This window comes from Humulus lupulus, chromosome 1, assembly GCF_963169125.1.
Source record: "Humulus lupulus chromosome 1, drHumLupu1.1, whole genome shotgun sequence".
NCBI classification, from domain to species: Eukaryota; Viridiplantae; Streptophyta; class Magnoliopsida; order Rosales; family Cannabaceae; genus Humulus; species Humulus lupulus.
Window position 1 is genome coordinate 76,996,663 of NC_084793.1, and position 6,916 is coordinate 77,003,578.

General features: G+C 36.2%; 1 non-coding gene across 1 annotated transcript; it reads left to right on the forward strand.

Annotated features, from left to right (window-relative positions):
- Positions 1 to 2,580: 2,580 nt before the first annotated feature.
- On the forward strand, positions 2,581 to 2,687 carry LOC133813527 (small nucleolar RNA R71). The gene has a single exon (XR_009884536.1). It is a non-coding gene; the product is annotated as a small nucleolar RNA R71 (small nucleolar RNA).
- The last annotated feature ends 4,229 nt before the right edge of the window (positions 2,688 to 6,916 follow it).

Consider the following 6,916-nt stretch of genomic DNA (forward strand, 5'->3'; position numbering starts at 1 on the left):
CCAATATTATTGCTATATTTCAGGTATTATTTACAGGGTATTTCTTTACACAATCGAATCCAACCCTTTGCAACTCCTAGGGTCTCCATATTTATAGGAGAGGACACCTGGGGTTGGCAAGGGGGTCATCCCGTGACCTATTACCCATCATGTCACTTCTGTGACATTCATGATTAATTCCTAAAACCTGACAAATGAAGTGTGGTCTAATCAGTAGGTAAGGGGGATAATGGGCCGCACGGTCCAACCCAGTCGTGGGTGCCTGAACACGCACGTTTATGCTGCGTGTCCGAGAAGTCAGGGATATATCAGACACGTGATGTCTGATATATGCATGTTTACATTGCGTGGTTGACTTTATAAAGGGTCACGACTTCCAACTCAAGCTCGGCCTCGAGCTGGATGCCTTCTTAACCCGCGATCTTCATACCTCTGACTCGGCTCCTTAGTAATCTTAATAAACCTTTGGTTACCTCGAGCTAAAGAGGTAGGACCTGACAACAGCAGCTCGGGGCATGTGGCCTCCACGTGGCTGATATAATTATGCCATGTCTCAGCTCGCTAATAGCCCATGGAAAATTAGGGCGTACAGTCAGCACTAGAATAGATTATGCCAGAATCAAGAAGTTTCAAGACTTCAGTATTTACTACTTCCTTCATCGTTGGGTTCAATCTTCTTTGAGAGTCACGTTGTGGTATAGCTCCTTCTTCCAATTGAATGTGATGGGAGAAAATTAAAGGACTAATACCTTTGATGTCAGCTATCGTCCATCCTAATGCATCTCTTTGTTCTTGCAACACATTGATGAGTTGGCGTTCTTGTGTGGCATTGATCTTTGAGGATATTATGATAGGAAAAGTGTTGTCAGCTCCCAGGAAAACATGCTGAAGACCCTCAGGAGGTTGTGCCAACTTTGGTTGAGGAGCTTGTTCAATAGATGGTTTTGGTGTTTCTCGATCTTGAGGGAGTTCCTCAAAGATTGGATTCCAAAACATGGTTCTTCTAGCCTGTGAGTGTTTGACGATTTCAGGGTTGATTGCAGACTCATCGGGCTCATAACTTTCTGAAATTTGGAAGAGGTGATTAAAATGATTAGAAGTTTATTTCGAGTCGACCTCTTCCGAAATAAGTGTATTGATCAGATAGGATTGGAAGCACTCATCGTTGTCAGGTGGTTGTTTACTGATGTGGAAAACATTCACTTCTAGAGTCATTTTCCTGAAAGAGATTTTCATGAGACCATTCCTACAATTAATGAGTACATTAGTTGTTGCGAGGAAAGGTCTACCGAGAATGATGGGAATTTTGGACTCTATACTTACTTCGGATTGAGTGTCCAAGATGAGAAAATCAATAGGGTAATAGAATTTTTCAATTTGAATCAGAACGTCTTCTACTATTCCCCGAGGTTTCTTAACTGATCGATCGGCCAATTGTATTTAGGTGGTGTCTTGTAGTCAATTACCGCGCTAGCTTGTTTTGCTAAGAATGTAGTTTTCTTGACATGGTGCTTTCTTTTAACGGTGCACAAATCCTTGATAACCTTGGCATAAGCCGGCACTTGTTTGATCACATGCAACAATGGCAAGTTGATCTTCACTTGTGTTAAAAGGTCTAGGATTTCACCATGATTTTCCAGTACCTTTCCAGTGGATTTTAAAGCTTGAGGAAAGGGTGCCTTTACTGGAATGCTTATTGGCACATCATCATCTGGAGCGGGCATTGAAGTACTCGTTGTCTTAGCTAACGGTGAAATTGTACTTTGACGACTTTGAGTAGAGATGGCATTAACCTCTTTAAAATTTGTATCTGCAAAGGAGGAGGTTTGTGTCATGTGTTGCCCTTTTTGATGGATTAGAGGTTGAGCGGGAAGTCTACCATGCTCTTGAATTTCCAAAGTAGTGTTTAGCTTTGTCATTTGGACTTTCATGCTTTTCATTTCCTCTACCATTTGTGTGAAACAAGATTTGAGCTCTTGAGTTGAGGCTATTTGAGTTTGTGCAAGCATTTGCAAAGTATTCTCAAGAGAATTACTTGTCTGCATGTTATTTTGAGGAGCAATGTATGCTTTTGGCGGTTGTTGCTGCTCAGACCTCCATTGGCTCCCAGATGCTTGGTTTGAATCCTTCTAGCTGAAATTTAGATGGTTGCACCAACTGGGATTGTATGTGTTTGAGAAAGGGTTATAAGGCTTCTTGTAATCCCCTAAAGTTTGGCACTCTTGGGGTTGATGTTCCGTCCCTCCACATATGAAGCATGGATCTCGTGTCTCTACCTTTGCAGCCATATGGATTCCTCTACCTTCTTGAGATTTGAAAGCCTCGAATTGTTGTCTCAATGATTCAATTTTTCTTTTGACGTTGTCATCTTCCTTTAATTGGTAGATTCCAGTTGATCGCGGCTTGTTCATAAGACTCGGTCCATTCCATGTGTAGGACTTTTCAGCAAGATCGTCGAGGTACTCGAAAGCTTCATCGAGAACTTTTTGAAGGAATTCGCCATTGCACATCATTTGTACAAATTGTCTTTGCCCAGTTGTGAGACCATCATAGAAATAGCTGATCAGACGCCAGCTTTTGTATCCATGATGTGGGCATTGATTTATCAAATCTCTAAACCTCTCCCAGACCTGATGGAAAGTTTCATGGTCTTTCTAGATGAAGGTAGAGATTTGCCTCTTAAGGCTGCTAGTCCTATGGGGCGAGAAATATTTGGCAATGAATGCTTTTGTCATTTCGTCCCATGTTTCGATAGATCTAGGCCTTAAGGAATACAACCAGCTTTTTTCTTTGTCTTTGAGTGAGAAAGGAAAGAATTTCAATCTCACAATGTTGGTGACATCAGCTCGGTTGTTGAATGTAGCCACATTCCCGTATATGCACGTACGGACTCTCATTTTCCAACGCATGGAAGGTTGGTAAGAGGTTAATCATGCCGGGTTTGAAATCGAAATTTGGCATATTGTTGGGATACATTATGCATGAAGGTGTGGCTATACGCGTAGGATGTAAATAATCATGTAGCGTTCTTGGTTGGACTTCATCTTGATGAGCCATCGTGGGTGGTTCAGGAAGTCTCGGTGAATCGGGAGTGTTTTAACGAATGGAAGAAAACGACGAACTAGGAGAGTTTTCTAAAGTTTCTACTTGTTGTCTCACAAATCTCCCTAGTGCGTCTCTGTTTCGTGGCATGAATATTTTTTTTATTTTGTAAGTATTATAAGCGCAAGTGTGTAATAATGTAATAAGTATACACTAAAATATTCCCAGGCCAATTGGAAAGGCTGCCAAGGTACCACTTTAGGCCCAAGAGCTTTTCTAGAACTCCCCGAGGTTCTTAGAAAAGGTTGGAGGGTAACGCTAACACAAACCTTATTTAAGAACCAATTTTTCTAAGACAGAACAAGTTTGGTATTTACTAATTTCCACAATAACACAAATGTTCTCAATACTTTTTTAAAAAAAAATTATGATTTAATAAAATTTTATGCTTTTTTTTCGGAAAAAAAACCTAAATCTAGAAAAAAGAAATTCTAAACCTAAAAGTAAAATGATTAAAATAAAACAATAACAAAAAAAAATTAATAAAATAAATTACTAAGGAAAAATAAAATAAAAGAGAAATAAAAAATTATACTAACTTCTAATTTTAAAAACCTATCATATTATATACCTTAGAGCGACAAAATACCAATGGCAGAATGCAGTAAAAAGTATATAATATAACAAATATCCTAAATTTAATTAAAAGCCTAAATTACATAAGAAGAGCATGACTAGACTTATGTAAAAGACACTAATAAATTTAGAATAAAAATGAGAAGAAAATAAATTTAATTGTAACAAATATATAGAAATGAAGAACAAAATAAAGAATCAATGTATTAAAAATATAATGTGAAACATGAACTTCACTCTAGCCTTTCCACAAAAGAATATATCCTAAAATAGACATTGTTTTCATTCAAAGTAATGTAAAAGAAATGAAAGAAAAATAAGAACAAAAATGCTTTTCTCTCTCACTATACTCTCCACACTTAATTCCACCATCTGATGATTTTTTCCCTACATTTGGTCCTCTATTTATAGTGAAAAAATGACCCAAAATATGTTAAAATCGTGTACTCAAGAGTGGGAAAAATGGCTGCAAAATAGGTGCAAAGTGGGACAAGTGGGAGACAAGTGCATCAGACACGTTGGCCACGTGTCAAGCTTTCGTTGGTTTGGCAGGCTGCGTGTTATTCATGGGGAACATCCGCCAGGCATGTGGGATGCGTGGCGACTTCTGGTTGGCTCGGCAGCTGAGTGCGTCAGGTGGTAGGCGTGGTTGTCAAGCGCGTGGGGAGCATGGCAGGCGTGCGTCAGGTGGACTCGGCTTGGCTGGAGGCAGCGGCGTGGCTCGGGTGGACGAATGGCAGGTTGCCATGTGGCAGCGTGGGGGAGTAGATGTTGGCTTGGGCTTTGGCTTTTTGGGCTTAATTTTGGGTCATTCCATCTTCAAAAATGCCATTTTCTTCATGATTTCTTCAATTTTAATTCTTTCTTTTTCTTTGTGTCAAAATACATTTTATTTCCTAAAAATTAAACACAAATTAAATTAAAATTAATATTGTCAAATATAAAATATATGACAATAAATCCATGAAAATATTAATTAAAACTTAATTAATTTTACACTTTAAGACTAATAAAATGATATTTTTGAGCACTAATCACTATCAAACAAACGACTCTTTCTCCACTTATGCGTAGAAGATAAGAATCTTCTATGACCAACATAAGTCGTCTTCCCAATTACCCGACATGAAGGAGTGTCTTTGTTGCACGAAAGGCATGCCATATATCCTTGGCCACTCCAACCAGACAAGCTACTACGGGTTGGAAAATCATTGGTAGTCCATAATAGTGTTGCACACATTCTGAATACACTGTTCATTGTAGCGTCTTTGGTTTGAACTCCTTCATCCCACAACTCCTTCAATTCGTCTACCACATGCCTCAAAAAGACATCCATGTCCTTTCCAGGTTATTTCAGACTGAGAATAATAAGGTTAGCATGAATGATGACTCTTTCATGCACAACCAAGGAGGCATATTGTACGTGAAGAATATTACCGGCCACATGCTGTAAGATAGAATCAGGTTACCAAATGGATTAAAACCATCAGCAGCAAAACCCAATCAAACGTTTCTGGGTTCTTTGGAAAAATCAGGATATCTGGAATCAAATTGTTTCCAAGCACTCCCATCAAAAGGATGGTGGATCACAACATCTTATTTTGATTGTCTTGTACTATGCCAGGTCATATCATTTGTTGTATGCCTTGAACCATAAAGACGCTTCAGCCTAGGAGGTAAAGGGAAGTACCGCAACACTTTATGGGTGACTTTTTTCCCCTTTGTGTCTTTGTCAACCCATCGGCTCTCACCACATACAGGACAACTCTATTTTTGGGAATTCTCCTTCCAGAACAAACAATAGTCATACTTGCAAGCATGAATTGATTGATAACCTAACCCTAACTTCCTCTCTTTTTTTTCTTAGACTCATAAAATAAAGCCGGAATCTTATTCTCCTTCGGGAATGCAAATTTCATAAACTTCAAAAGTTCATCAAAGGAACTATTTGTCCATTTATTCATAACCTTCATGTGCATCATCTTCGCCAAGAAGTTCAAGGAAGACAACCAAGTACAACCAGGGTATAACTCAGCTTCGACCTCTTGAAGCAGGTCATCAAATTGATTCTCCGCACTATTTCCACCACAATCATAAATTCCTTCATTTACGCCTTCTTCGTTAGTGTCTTATTCACCAATAACATCATTGATGATGTCAATCATCTCATCAGTCACTGGAGCCCCATCGTCCACTACTAGAGGCATATCAACTTCACCGTGGTAGGTCCACTTCACGTATCGCTGCAGAAACCCATATTTGTGTATGTGAGCCTCCACCACATCCAGTTTCTGATTTATCATATTGACACACTAAACACATGGGCATCTGACTTCTCCCTAAGCATTCACATAATTCTTGGTCGTTTGTATAAATGCTTGAAGACCATTCCAAAACCCATCAGAGTTACATCGTCTATTAGTTATCAAACTCTTGTCAATCGTCATAACTGATTCAAGTGGAAAATAAATTATCACAGTGTAATAATCATAAAAAACTACTTTTATTTGCTAATATTTTTTTTATCACTAAAGCACTAATTTTTTCAAGTAAATTATGAAATCTTATTGACTCTTATGAATAAATTATTAATTTTTATGAATATATATTATAAAATTTAATAATTTATTATAAAATTAATTAAATATACAAATATTTAATTATAAATTTATAAACTTACTATTAATGATTATTATTATTTTCCACTTTTTAATTTTTCAAAAATAAAAATAGAGTTTTATAATTGTAAAATTATTATTTTAATTTCCACTTTATAATTTTATGAATGTATATTATAAAATTTTATGAATGTTTTATAAAGTTTCATTATATATACAAATATTTAATTATATATTTATTAATGATTGTTATTAATTTCTTTGATAATTATCAAATTATTATTTTGATTTTCACGTTTTATTTTTTCAAAAATAACAATAAAGTTTTATAATTGTAAAATTATTTTTTTAATTTCCAATTTATGATTTTTTTTTATAAATTTTTATTAGTTGCTTTAAAATTAATTAAAAAATTTAATCACACTAACTTTAAAATTATTTTGCAATGTTTAATATTTCTAAATCTACTAAAATTTTGGCAGTATAACGACTGTAATCTAAATTATCCCAAAATTTAAAATCTGCATAAAAACTACAAAACTAGTCCCAGAACGTACATATACTAATTATAAGCATCTAATTATATTAATATAACCTACCATACAATTTAAAAATACAAT